The 14,750-nt window shown below is 41.9% G+C and overlaps 1 non-coding gene across 1 annotated transcript; it reads left to right on the forward strand.

Moving 5' to 3' along the window:
• Positions 1–14,414: 14,414 nt before the first annotated feature.
• Trnak-cuu (transfer RNA lysine (anticodon CUU)) lies at positions 14,415–14,487 on the forward strand. Its single transcript has one exon. It is a non-coding gene; the product is annotated as a tRNA-Lys (tRNA).
• Positions 14,488–14,750: the final 263 nt, after the last annotated feature.

Raw genomic sequence — 14,750 nt, forward strand, 5'->3', positions numbered from 1 at the left:
TTTTCCATCTTTGTGCGCTTCAATTTAACCTCTATTTTGTTTACTTTTCCTTTTTATTTTTTTGCCTTTTGAGACAGGTTCTCTGTATCTTTGACCTGCAATAACTCTGTATACCTGTCTGTCCTTGAAGTCTCAGAGATCTGCCTCTCTCTGCCTTTCAGGCATTGGGATTAAAGGTGTATGCTACTACACATTGAACTCACAAAGATCTGTTTGTCTCTGCCTTCAAGGCACTGGGATTAAATGCGTGTGCTACCTCACCTTGAAGGTACAGAGGTCAATCTCCCTCTGCCTCCCATGTGTTGCTTTTACAGGTGTGTACTACCACACCCAACAACTCTCTTCCTTTTTTTAACTTTAAGAACTTCAAATTTTAGCCTGCACATATTTTTAACACACTGTAAATCATTTAAAAATTTTCTTTGTCTTTGAATATCTCTTTACTCTATTTCTCTCTCTGTTTTTCTGACCACATGAGTCTTTCATTTACCAAGCAATCTCAGTAGGACTAAAGCCGTGGCTTTGCTGGCCAGATGTAGCCCATTCCTTAGCTTTCTGCCATTCCAACCTTGTGGCTGAGGTACCGAACAGAGCCGCATTCAGTGCCACAAGTCTACAGTGTTTCAAGGTCCTTGCCATCAAATAGGCTGCAACAGACAACACTCAAGCCCTCTTTCTGTAGCTGGCCCTCCTTCCTCAAACAGTCAGAGTTTGCCCAGGCAGGATGGCCCAGAAAGCCGGCATTTTAAAACAACACAGTTTTTTTTCCTGCTACTGCTGAAAACATACAAGCATTCAGTTGGCTTTTATCACCACCATTTAACTGTTTTGTGGCAGGACCTCTTAAGGGCTGCAGGGTTTTGCAGCTGAAGCTGAGTCAGCAAGCCTCTTTTAGATGAGAGCCCTTGCTTTCTTCTAGCAAGCAGAGCAGACCGAGAAATCGCTGCTACCAAGAAAACATGCTTTACTCTTTCCCAAGCTTTCTCAGGCTTTCAGTGGATTCAGTTGTCCACAAGGCTGCAAGCCACTCTGTAGTTATTTGAGCAGCGAGGCTGTGTCCCCAGCACCACGGCCGCATGAAGGTTATGCCTGAAATAAATACACAAAAACTGTATTCTTTTAAACACTGCTGGCCCATTAGTTTCAGCATTTTAACCCATTTCTAATAATCAGTGTAGTATTATGAGGTGCACTTACCAGGAAAACTTCAGCATGTCTGACATGGTGGCTGGCTGCATCGACATCTGCCTCAGAGAGCAGAGCTATGGCATCTGCCGGGGAGAGGGGAGCATGGCTTCTCTGAGCTCACTACCTCTTCCTCCCGGCATTCTATTTTGTTTACTCCACCTACCTATGTTCTAACCTATCAGCTGAATAGGATTCTTTCTTTAATTAATCAATAAACTTCTTCTGTCACTTTATCCTTTCAACAGCTTGCCCATATAAATCTCCCATGTGTCTTCTGTTGTATAATCTTTCATTTGTAAAGAACTTGCACTCTCAGGGGAGGATTTTTCTGACATCTCTGTGGATGGAGATCATATGAGGAAGGTCAGATGAGCAACCATGACAACTCTAATGCTGTAGAGTTAGGTGGACCAGAGATTGATGGCTGACATTCCTGTGCTATGCATCAGATGCCCCTGAACTCTGGCCCTGTTGACAGACAGGCAGACATCAAGTTGGTCACACATACTTAACTCATTCGGGTTCACAGATACTGTAAATGGAGTTTTAATTCTTATCCTAAACTAATAAAAAAACCAAGATTAGGAGAAGAGAAGAGCCTGAAGTAAGGCCTCAAAATGGGTCATTTTGCAAAGGAAAGGTTACCTGCCTCCATGTATGCTGTCTCCCTTTCTTAGTCAAATCCATCCTTCCAGTGTCTAGCTAACAGCTAACCATAGAATTTAACCCAACTGCCTTTGATTTCTGAAATAAGTGCTGTCCCCTTAAGGTCTCATAACAGCACAGGAAGGGTGTAAGACTGTCCCAGCAACAATTTAAAGCAATTCTAGGACACCAAAGATGCAGCAAATTTGGTTAATTGGTAATATAGATCTTTCTGATGGGAGAAAATAATTTAGAATTAAAAAAAACAGATTGGTGTACTCACGATGAATTTATGTGATATGGCACACACAGGCTTCTGGTTCTGAATACTTCATGCTCGGTGGGTTTTGGAGATTGTCGTGACCCTGAACCTAGCTGGAGGCTTTGGGGCCTTGAAAGGACAAGACTTAATATTTCAGGACATCCTTGTACTTGGTCCCCACTGTTAACTGATTTCCTTACAGAGAATGAGCAGCCATCTACTCCTGCTGCCATGCCTTCCCCGCATGAACAGAGAGAAGACCCTATACACACAGGTCGCTTGTATCACATGTGAAGGCATAAGTAACAAACAAACTCCCACAGCAGTTTAGAATTGTGATTAATAGAATGATTAGTTCTTGAAAGGGGAAAAACTTAGAGATCACAATCCCTTACAAAAGCCCTCTGCAGGATCAGAAAGGGAGCCTAGTAGCCGGAAGGGAAGCTCAAGCAAGAGATCAAGCTGAAGGTAGAAGTTGCTTTTTAAAAGAGAGAGAGACCACAAATCAATGGGCTGGTATCTCAGTGGCTATTCAGGAAACATCACAGAGAAAGGATCTGCTTCATGCATGAGAGTCACCGATGATTTCCCTTTAAGAGAAAAAATCATCAAAACTCCCAATAACATCATCAGCATTCAACAACATGTCTATGATTTCTTTGCCTTGCCTTTGATTGTGCAGTAAAAGATGCTGATAGTTAATCTGTGCAATTATGCAAATTTCCTTGTAACTGACTAGACAGAATTGACAGGTTATCTTAAACACAGCAGGGAGTCACTCTACGATGGAACTGGTTCATCATCACCTGTGTGACAGTGACATAATTAAGATCTTTCCTTTGTCTATAAATCTCATTATGTTCAACGTGATATGTTGTCATACAGATTTCTTAGGGTTTTGTCCCACTGGTGGTTTCCTTGGTATGCTTACATAATTTTTGCCAAATCCAATCAGTTTGCCATGCACTCTCAGCTCCACGTCATTGTGTTCCCCTTATGTTCCAGTCCAGGCATTTTAGACCTCTTGTAACGGTTGTAAGATTATCTCATGTTCCACCTAAATGATTTAGGATTTTATTTAGGCTGGGTTTTATCTTCCATCACTGAGTTCATTGACTTTCCTTGGGTGTAAATTCTGGGACACTGAGCCTAACTCCTGGGGGATTCCTCCAGTTATTTCTCCTTTCTTAGAAAGTTTACACTCTCACTATTACTGTGAGAGTGTTTCTGTAGCAAATATTCTTCTCAAGATGAGAAGAAACTTCAATATTACAATCCATTTGTTATTGCGATTTAAATAGACACACAAACACACACAAGTTAATGCACATACACTGATGATATCTCAATTTATGGGGCCATTCTGGGGATGTCAAGATCGATATCTCTCGAGTGGTTCTCAGAAGGCCATAGGGTGACCCTCTCTAGGTACTTAAGCAGGGAGGAGAAGTTGACCGCACTGTAACATGTCCCTAGGAACTATGTGTGCCTTGTCCCATAGTCAGACTGATGACTGACTATCTTGAAAACTGCCATGGAACTTTTGTTTGGCTAATGATGGAGATCAAGTCAGGGTCAAAATCACAAAACTAGATGGAGCTTCCAAGCTCCAGTGGAAGAGCAGATGGATGGAGAAAAAGAACAAGGATGTCAGGAATATAAGGGCTTGGTCCACACTATGAGACACTGTGCCTGAACTAAGGGGATTCAACTAATCCAGTGACCTGGGAATGAAAGAACGTGGGATCAAACTGGAAGTTCTGAATGTGGCTGACAATTGGGGCAGACGGAGAAACCAAAGATAATGGCACTTGCAATTGTCTGCATATCATACACTGGCTTTTTGTGATCATATTTTTTGTGGATGCATACCTTGCTAAATCTGGATGGATGAAGGGTGGGCTTGGACTTCCCACAGCTCAAAGTACCCTGCCCTCTATTTGGACTGGTGTTTGAGTGGAGAGGTTTATTTGCGGAGCAAGAAGAATGTGGGAGGAGGAAGAGAAGTGGAAAGTTTGATAATTATTATTATGAAGTAATGGAAAAATCAATACAAAATAACCAATCAAGATATTGGAGCTAGGAAAAAAAAAACATTCATGTGAGTTGTTGACTCAGACCAAAAATTATTTTACAGAAAAAAAAAAACACATAAAGGCGTTGAGTTACTTGGAAAATATGACTCAAGTAATTGGGAAGAAGACGGGGGTTTTTATTTTGGGTCTTCTTGGGGCTGTATGAGCAGCATTTTAGGACCTGTATGCTGGATATTTCTGGGGGTTAGTAGGAAAGAAACCTGGCTAGGAGGAGTTTTATGACATAAGTAGAGCCTTGATGATGTCACAAAGCTTTGGTTGGGGGTGGCAACTCTGTTCCACATGAAGCACTAGTCTTCTGTGAAGGTGGGCTTACTATCTTCACGGTGGCTGAGGAGGTCAGTTCAGCTCTTGGGCTCCACAACTGTTCAACCGAATTTCCAGAAGTTGGAATCTAGAGAGCCAAGATATTTTCTTTTGGTAAATATGTTTAGGAAGCAACTAGGACCTCTGTAGTCAAAGAAAGGTTTCTTTCAAATCTGCTCTGGGTCCAAAATTTATGTCGTTAACAGCTCCTATATTTGATAGCTGGGGGACGGTTAATGTCGGGTATTCTCCCCACTCTATCTTTGCTAAACATGTCCAATTCCTCAGTCCACTTAATGGCAAAGATCTTCTTTGTCCATATGTGTTTTAAAAGATAATTATTTCTAATAGGTGCTGTTGCACAGATTAATGTTTCTTTCTTTTGGCAGTTTGACTCACAGTACTCACTTCTCTAATGAAGATACAGAATATCTTTATGTAATCAACCTGGATCTGGATCAGGAGACACAATAGAGAGAGCCAGTGGACTGGAGTGCCATGACCTTGGGCAGGTGGTTATAGATCAGCCAACTAACCAGTAGCTTGAGTGGTAAGGAGAGGAGTGGCTGTTCTTTGAATTCTTTGCCATCTGTTCAGATATTTCTTTCTCACTTTAGGTATAGGCATAGCTTCCTCTCTCATTGATATAGTAAGTCAGGAAGTAGGTTACTCAGTAGAGGTCAATTGCATTTTGCAGCAGGAATATGTCTCTGATAAACATATACTGAGCTGTAGACAAGAGTTTGATAATTTTCCTATTAATTTCTTAAGAACATATTCCATTTAGGTATCCAAATCTATTTAGCCCTTCCTTTTTCACTTTGCTCCAAAGTTATTCCTAAAAAGAGCCTTGACCTCACATCCTCACCTTCTTATCCTTGCAGGCACTTATGGTGGAGGAAACCACTTTGTGTCTGATTTAAACTGAAGAGTTCTTCCTATGCAGAGATTGGCAGCTATGAAGCCCAAGCACAGAATCAGAGCCAAGAGACAGTGGAACAGGAGTGCTGTGGCCTATCTCAGAAAGTCTCCCGCCATGATGAAGATGCCTCTTAGTATGTGTTGCATGCCACATCTCCAGAAGAAGAATGGGCCATCGCCCCAGAAGCAAAAACTTAGTAAGCCTTTTCAGGCCCTGGAGAATATTGTTGGCCGCAGAATTTCTCATGGCTGGAAGGAAGCCAATGAACCAGTCACCCATTGGAAAGCCATCATTCTAGATCAACTGCCAACATATCCCTCTCTCTATTTGTTGAAATATGATGGGATTGATTGTGTCTATGGCTTGGAGCTTCATAGTGATGAAAGGATTTTAAACCTGAAGATCCTGCCTAATAATGTGCCATTTCCTCAGGTGACAGACACTCATCTCTCAAACACCATAGTTGGCAGAGCAGTGAAACATACATTCATGGGCACAAATGGCTCTAAGAATGACTGGAACGGGATGGTCCTAGAAGAAGTGCCAATCATGAAGACCTGGTTTTATATTACCTACAAGAAAGATCCGGTCTTGTACATTTACTACCTCCTGGATGACTACCTGGAAGGCAACCTCCACATCATGCCAGGCTCTAAGGAAGAGTGGAGTGGCATGGTCCCAGATGAGGTGCAGGGCATAACGACCTGTTTCTACATTGTCAACGAGAATGATCCGGTCCTGTACCTTTACCACCATCATGATGATTCCATTGAAGGCAACCTCCACATCACGCCTTAATGTCCTCCAGTAGAGGTGACTTTGGAATTAGGCAGGGATTCCTTGAAGGGCAAAAGAGTACAGTACAACAAAATGATGGAACCCAAGAGATAGGTAAAATTATTTGCCAAGTTCCCAACAAACCTTCTGTGTATTTCATCAAGTTTGATAATGACTTCCATATCTATGTCTATGATTTGGTGAAGATCTGTTAAAGTGAAATTCTCAAATTTTGAGGGGCAGACTTAATTCTCTCTTTGGGAATGTGTTTTTTCAGAGATACCTCAGGTCTTCTATGAATCCTGGTATCTTTTCCAATGGATTATTCTTTCTCAAAGAAAAAAATTTGTTAACATGTTGTGTTATTTGGTCAATGATGGTTTGTGTTTGGTGGATGGGGCATCACAGAAATACATGCCTCAAAACAAAGCAGGATTTATGGTCTTTTCCCCTTGGAGAGTAAAGGACTGGGGATGCGTGGTGTGGTAAAGGACAAGATGGCTGTCAAGGAAGCAGTGGAGAGGGGACAAAAAGTTGTATGATCTCGGGGCGGTATGAAGCTTGAGGGAAAACCATGTCAAATGGAAAGATGTGACCGCTATCAGCGTGAGGTATTGGGACTTAAGAGGATAAAGAGTAGATTAATCAGGAAGGGACACAAATGTATACTCAAAATCAGAGAATATTAGGTTTCATTTGATGAATGGTTTAATTCGTACTGGCTGTAAGTCAAAGGATGTTTGATCTCCACTAGAGCATGTTGCTTAGTGAAAAGTGTCTCCGCTCAGTTGCTCTTCTCCAGTAAGTTGGACATCAAGCTACCTACTTAGTTTTGCCAGAATTCTGTCTGCCACCTACTTTGTCATGCCTGGATTCGGTATGCCTTGAACTCTCATAGGTCTTATCCATGCCATCCAACCCTTGTCAGTTCATTTAAATAATTGCCCTGCCATATCTGGAAAACAGTGTTCCCTTTCATTGATCATGTTCTGTAGTACTTGGGCTATAAAACTCATGAACACACTCACCCACACACAGGATAAACATGTACATATGATGCCCACTAGTGTGTGACATGCACACATATGATGAATGCACCGAACTCCATAATATCAGTAAAGTAGGGAATCCATGATGCTAGGTGGAGTCTGGCAAAGACCCCACACACCCATCAAACCGCCAAATACCAGTATGGTACTGATGTCTGACTCCCATCCTGTAAGGAACCTGCCATCCTGTAACTGGGCTATTTTTTGGTTCCTTCATCTTCACAAACTTGGTTAAAATGTTAGAGTTGTCAAACTGGGAGTTAGGGTCCAGCATGTAGATCAGCTGTCCCAGGTCAGGTGATTTGGCTACAATTTGGGTGAGAAATTGTACCAGGGAATTCTGGTACACCCTCTCCTCTTCTTCTCCCTGTCCTCATCATCACTCTTGTGGGTGGGCCTGGAGCACAAAGAAGGTAAAATGGAATAAGCCTCCTCCTTAGTGGAAAACCTTGTCAATCCTTAATTTGACCTGACTCTCTGAGGGAATGCAGCACATTTTTTCCTACTAGGTCTCCTCATTCATTGGTTCCCTCATTTTTCCAATGAATGATTGAATCCATCCATTCTTCCTTGTCTCTCTCTCTTCTTTCTTCCCTTCTTCCATTTCCCCTTTGATTGTAGAAATTTGAGCAGCAGGGCTGCATCCCCATGGGGCCGCCTTGTAAGTTTATGCTCCGAAATAACAACACAAAACTATTCATTTCAACACTGCCTGCCCCATTATTTTCACCCTCTTAACCCATGTCTAATAATGTATGTTGCAGCAGGAGGTGCACTTAGAAGGAAAGATTTAGCATGTCTGACCTGGTGGCTGGCTGTATCGCCATCTGCCTCAGAGTGCAGAGCTACCATTTCTGCCCATGGGAGAGGTGCATGGCATCTCTAAGCTCAATTCCTATTCCTTCCTGCATTCTCTTATGTTTATTCCACCCACCTATGTTCTAACCATTCAGGCCAAACAGTTTCTTTATTTAATTAACCAATGACCTATACTCCATCATTACTCCTATTTCTGTTTAAACAAGAATGGAATCCTTAATTTAACATAGCAAAATTACATATAACAAAACAGTTATCAAGCAAGAATTACAGTTACAATATTTATATCTATTTTATCTTTTATCATAACAATGGAAAACTATAACTATCTATCTATTCTTCAACTCCATCTGAGACTCCAGGATAATACAGTATTACCTAAGCAAAAAAAAAAAGTAAGCCATTTTCAAACTCTAGAAATGACAGAGACATCTCGCTGCCTGGACAGTCACCCAAAGTTCCTCTGTACCGTTGGTGTTTCCACCCTTAGCCTACCGGCCCATAGTTTCCAGCAGACATTTCCATGAAGCAGGAAATTTCAAAGGTAGTCACTATCTGCTTGTCTTGAAGAATGTTTTGCTGACCCTTTCCTGAATCAGGAACACGAAAAGATCATCTCACCTTTAGGCAAGTTCAGTAGTCCTCTCTCTGAGTGTTTTCTGTGTACAGTTTATGCAACAATCCAGGCAAGAGCAGTTTTTTCCCCAAATGGCTATCAAACTCCATAAGGATCCTATTTGATGCCCATCTTCTTCCTGAAGTAGATATATGCTGCCAAGGGTAGAGTGTCTCACTGTCATGAAAAACCCTAAGGTACTAAAACATTAAATAGCCTATTTTGTATTCTAGAGAGATATGAATAATGCCTATCTGACAGAAATATATATATCTATGTAGCTAGCAAATCTAACTAACATGACTACAAACTTGACTATTATTAATGATTATTCATTAATAACCTATATACATTATATTTTTAAATGAACTACACAATCACAATACCTTAATGAAGATCAAAAATGCATATACATGTAACAAAATTGACCTAAAATCTCTATCAGAAAAGCAAAATCTATACTAATGCAAATATTCATATCTATATCACATCCCACTTTAAATGGAAAAGAACGTTTATAAGCCATATTTGGGAACGTGGGTGCAGTTTTTTCTCTCCAAAATGCTTCCTGCTGAATGGTGGCATCATTATTGATTTATCTCAGTTGGCAGTTGAGCGAAGCAATTTTTTAAAGGTGTTCACAGCAACCTTTAAGTAGGGCGTGGTCCATCCTACCATATTAGGATAGAGGCATCCACAGACTATCACCCTCTGTGAAAACAAAATAGAAACTCCTTTCCAAAGCATCATGTCCTTAGATCCAAATTTCAAAGTCAAGGCATTTTCAAAATATCTATGTTGGATTATTTCAGCAGCTTTTATAAAGAAACATCTTTTAGCAGCTATTGCTACTGCCTCAAAATTCAAATGATTCAAAAAGAGCATAATAGCATACAATATCAAAATTCGCTGTGAATTTTCCATGTTTGTGCTCTTCAATTTAACCTCTATTTTGTTTATTTTTCCTTTTTATTTTTTGCCTTTTGAGACAGGTTCTCTGTATCTTTGACCTGGAATAACTCTCTATACCTCTCTGTCCTTGAAGTCTCAGAGATCTGCCTCTCTCTGCCTTTCAGGCATTGGGATTAAAGGTGTATGCTACTACACATTGAACTCACAAAGATCTGTTTGTCTCTGCCTTCAAGGCATTGGGATTAAAGGCATGTGCTACCTCACCCGGAAGGTACAGAGTTTAATCTCCCTCTGCCTCCCATGTGTTGGGTTTACAGGTGTGTACTACCACACCCAACAACTCTCTTCCTTTTTTTTAACTTTAAGAACTTCAAATTTTAGCCTGCACATATTTTTAACACACTGTAAATCATTTAAAAATTTTCTTTGTCTTTGAATCTCTCTTTACTCTATTTCTCTCTCTGTTTTTCTGACCACATGAGTCTTTCATTTACCAAGCAATCTCAGTAGGACTAAAGCCGTGGCTTTGCTGGCCAGATGTAGCCCATTCCTTAGCTTTCTGCCATTCCAACCTTGTGGCTGAGGTACCGAACAGAGCTGCATTCATTGCCACAAGTCTACAGTGTTTCAGGTTCCTTGCCATCAAAGAGGCTGCAACAGACAACACTCAAGCCCTCTTTCTGTAGCTGGCCCTCCTTCATCAAACAGTCAGAGTTTGCCCAGGCAGGATGGCCCAGAAATCTGGCATTTTAAAACAACACAGTTTTTTTCCCTGCTACTGCTGAAAACATACAAGCATTCAGTTGGCTTTTATCAACACCATTTAAATGTTTTGTGGCAGGACCTCTTAAGGGCTGCAGGGTTTTGCAGCTGAAGCTGAGTCAGCAAGCCTCTTTTAGATGAGAGCCCTTGCTTTCTTCTAGCAAGCAGAGCAGACCGAGAAATCGCTGCTACCAAGAAAACATGCTTTACTCTTTCCCAAGCTTTCTCAGGCTTTCAGTGGATTCAATTGTCCAGAAGGCTGCAAGCCATTCTGTAGTTATTTGAGCAGCGAGGCTGTGTCCCCAGCACCACGGCCGCATGAAGGTTATGCCTGAAATAAATACACAAAAACTGTATTCTTTTAAACACTGCTGGCCCATTAGATTCAGCATTTTAACCCAATTCTAATAATCAGTGTAGTATTATGAGGTGCGCTTACCAGGAAAAATTCAGCATGTCTGACATGGTGGCTGGCTGCATCGACATCTGCCTCAGAGAGCAGAGCTATGGCATCTGCCGGGGAGAGGGGAGCATGGCTTCTCTGAGCTCACTACCTCTTCCTCCCGGCATTCTATTTTGTTTACTCCACCTACCTATGTTCTAACCTATCAGCTAAAGCGGATTCTTTCTTTAATTAATCAATAAACTTCTTCTGTCACTTTATCCTTTCAACAGCTTGCCCATATAAATCTCCCATGTGTCTTCTGTTGTATAATCTTTCATTTGTAAAGAACTTGCACTCTCAGGGGAGGATTTTTCTGACATCTCTGTGGATGGAGATCATATGAGGAAGATCAGATGAGCAACCATGACAACTCTAATGCTGTAGAGTTAGGTGGACCAGAGATTGATGGCTGACATTCCTGTGCTATGCATCAGATGCCCCTGAACTCTGGCCCTGTTGACAGACAGGCAGACATCAAGTTGGTCACACATACTTAACTCATTCAGGTTCACAGATACTGTGAATGGAGTTTTAATTCTTCTCCTAAACTAATAAAACAACCAAGATTAAGAGAAGAGAAGAGCCTGAAGTAAGGCCTCAAAATGGGTCATTTTGCAAAGGAAAGGTTACCTGCCTCCATGTATGCTGTCTCCCTTTCTTAGTCAAATCCATCCTTCCAGTGTCTAGCTAACAGCTAACCATAGGATTGAACCCAACTGCCTTTGATTTCTGAAAGAAGTGCTGTCCCCTTAAGGTCTCATAACAGCACAGGAAGGTTTGTAAGACTGTCCCAGCAACAATTTAAAGCAATTCTAGGACACCAAAGATGCAGCAAATTTGGTTAATTGGTAATATAGATCGTTCCGATGGGACAAAATAATTTAGTATTAAAAAAAAAAAAACAGATTGGTGTACTCACGATGAATTTATGTGATATGGCACACACAGGCTTCTGGTTCTGAATACTTCATGCTCGGTGGGTTTTGGAGATTGTCGTGACCCTGAACCTAGCTGGAGGCTTTGGGGCCTTGAAAGGACAAGACTTAATATTTCAGGACATCCTTGTACTTGGTGCCCACTGTTTACTGATTTCCTTACAGAGAATGAGCAGCCATCTACTCCTGCTGCCATGCCTTCCCCACATGAACAGAGAGAAGACCCTATACACACAGGTCGCTTGTATCACATGTGAAGGCATAAGTCACAAACAAACTCCCACAGCAGTTTAGAATTGTGATTAATAGAATGATTAGTTCTTGAAAGGGGAAAAACTTAGAGATCACAATCCCTTACTGTAGTAATATGGACGGTGGCAGGGATGCGTCCCCAAATCCCCAGCCGCCTGGCTCGGCTAGCTTATGCCCCAAATAATTACACGGACACTGTATTCTTTTAAACACTGCTCTGGCCCATTTCTAATCATCTGTATAGCGCCCCTAGGTGCGCTTACCGGGAAGATTCTAGCCTATGTCCATCCTGGGTTGGAGCTTCATAGCGTGCGTCTTCCCTGGAGCAGGTAGCATGGCGTCTCTCCTGTGTCTGCTCCGGAGAGCAGAGCTGCGGAGTCTGACCTCACTTCCTCTTCCTCCTGGCATTCTGTTCTGTCTACTCCTCCCACCTATCTTCTAACCAATGAAATGGGCCGAGGCAGTTCCTTTATTGCTTAGCCAATGAAATCAACAGATTGATATATGACACTCCCACATCACTTCCACTTTTTCTGTTTAAACAAAAAAAACGAAGGCTTTAACCTTAACATAGCAAAATTACATATAAAAAAACAGTTATCAAGTAAAAGTTACATCAGAAACATTCATACATATAACAAAATTAACCGTAAATCTCTATCAATAAAGCAAAATCTATACTAATGCAAATTATTCATGTCTATATCATATCCCCCTTTAAATGTAAAAGAACATTTATAAACTATATTTGGGAACATGGGCGCAGTTTTTTCTCTCCAAACTGCTTCCTGCTGAATGGGGGCGCTGTTAATCAGATCATTTAGGGTGTAACCTGTGTGCCAGGTTTATCTCAGTTGGCAGTTGAGTGACGTAATTTTTTGAGGGCGTTCACAGGAACATTTCAGGAGGTCGTGGTCTATCATACCAAATCGGGATAGAAGAAATCCAAAGGGTCTGGTCCTCTGTGAAAACAAAAGAAGACTCTCTCCAAAGCATCATATCCTTAGACCCAAATTCTGATATCATACCCTCATGATATCCGTTCTGGTGCCACTGGGCAGCCCATATAATGAAATGTCTCTCTGTACTTAGCTCCTACACAGTCAAAAATTTTAAAGAAAACATAATAATACAAAGAATCCAGACTCTCTGTGAATTTTTCATCTTTACGCGGCTTATTTTTACTCTATCACTTTACTTTATTCTGTCTCTTTAAAGACTTTACCTTTTTTTTTTTTAAACCATTAACTTTATTCTCTATATTCTTTTTCTTCTCTCTCCCAAGCCTACGTACATTCATCCAACAGTGTGACTCGTTTAGTGGTCTGAATCTGTCCTATTGTGAATCTGCAATTTTTTACTATCCAGGAGCACTTTTGATTTGCGCCTTTAAATCACTAGGCGCTTAAGAATCTAAGCTGTGACATTCCTACGTTAACTTTTTGCTTTTTGAGCGCACATCTGTAGACCAGGCTGTCTTTGAACTCTCAGAGATCCGCCTGTCTCTGCCTCCCAGGCATTGGGATTAAAGGTGTTTGCTACTACACCTTGAACTCACAGAGATCTGTTTGTCTCTGCCTTCTAGGCACTGGGATTAAAGGCGTGTGCTACCACACCTTGAAGTCACAGAGGTCTATCTCCCTCTGCCTCCCAAGTGTTGGGATTAAAGGTGTGTACACACAACAACTCTCTTCCTTTTTTTTTTTGTTTTTTGCTTTAAGAACTTCAACTTTCAGCTTGCATATATTTTAACACACTTTAAACCATTCAGAAATTTTCTCTGTCTTTGAATCTCTCTTTAACTGTATATCTCTCTTTTTCTGACCACGTGAGTCTTTAATTTGCCAAGCAATCTCAGTAGGACTAAAGGCATGGCTTTGCCAGCTAGATCCAGTCCATTCCTTAGCTTTCCAGCCTCATGGCGGATATACAGGCTGCAGCCATGTTTATAGCCACACCTCTATGGCGGTTCAAGGTCCCTTCCAGCCAGCAAGCTACAACAGACAACACTCAAATCCTCTCTCGGTAGCTGGCCCTCCTGCCTCAAACAGTCAGAGTTTGCCCTGGCAGGATGGCCCAGAAAGCCGGCATTTTTAAACAGCGCAGCTTTTTTCCTGCTACGGTTGAAAACCGAAAAACATGCGTTCAGCTTTTTGTCAACACTGTTTAAGTGTTTCGTGGCAGGACCTCTTAATGAGCTGCAGGCTTTGCAGCTGAAGCTGAGTCAGGAAGCCTCTCTTAGATGAGGCACTTGCTTGCCTCTAGCAAGTAGAGCAGACCCAAGAAATTGCCGTAAGAAACATGCTTTACTCTATTCTTTTCTAAGCTTTCTCAGGCTTTCTGTGGACTCAGTTAGCCACACGTCTGGGCGTCATTTGTAGTAATATGGACGGCGGCAGGGTTGCGTCCCCAAATCCCCAGCCGCCTGGCCCGGCTAGCTCAGTCGGTAGAGCATGGGACTCTTAATCCCAGGGTCGTGGGTTCGAGCCCCACGTTGGGCGCCATTTGTAGTAATATGGACGGCGGCAGGGTTGCGTCCCCAAATGCCCAGCCGCCTGGCTCGGCTAGCTTATGCCCCAAATAATTACACGGACACTGTATTCTTTTAAACACTGCTCTGGCCCATTTCTAACCATCTGTGTAGCGCCCCTAGGGGCGCATACCGGGAAGATTCTAGCCTACGTCCATCCTGGGTTGGAGCTTCATAGCGTGCGTCTTCCCTGGAGCAGGTAGCATGGCGTCTCTCCTGCGTCTGCTCCGGAGA

Source organism: Microtus pennsylvanicus, chromosome Y (genome assembly GCF_037038515.1).
Source record: "Microtus pennsylvanicus isolate mMicPen1 chromosome Y, mMicPen1.hap1, whole genome shotgun sequence".
Lineage (NCBI taxonomy): Eukaryota > Metazoa > Chordata > Mammalia > Rodentia > Cricetidae > Microtus > Microtus pennsylvanicus.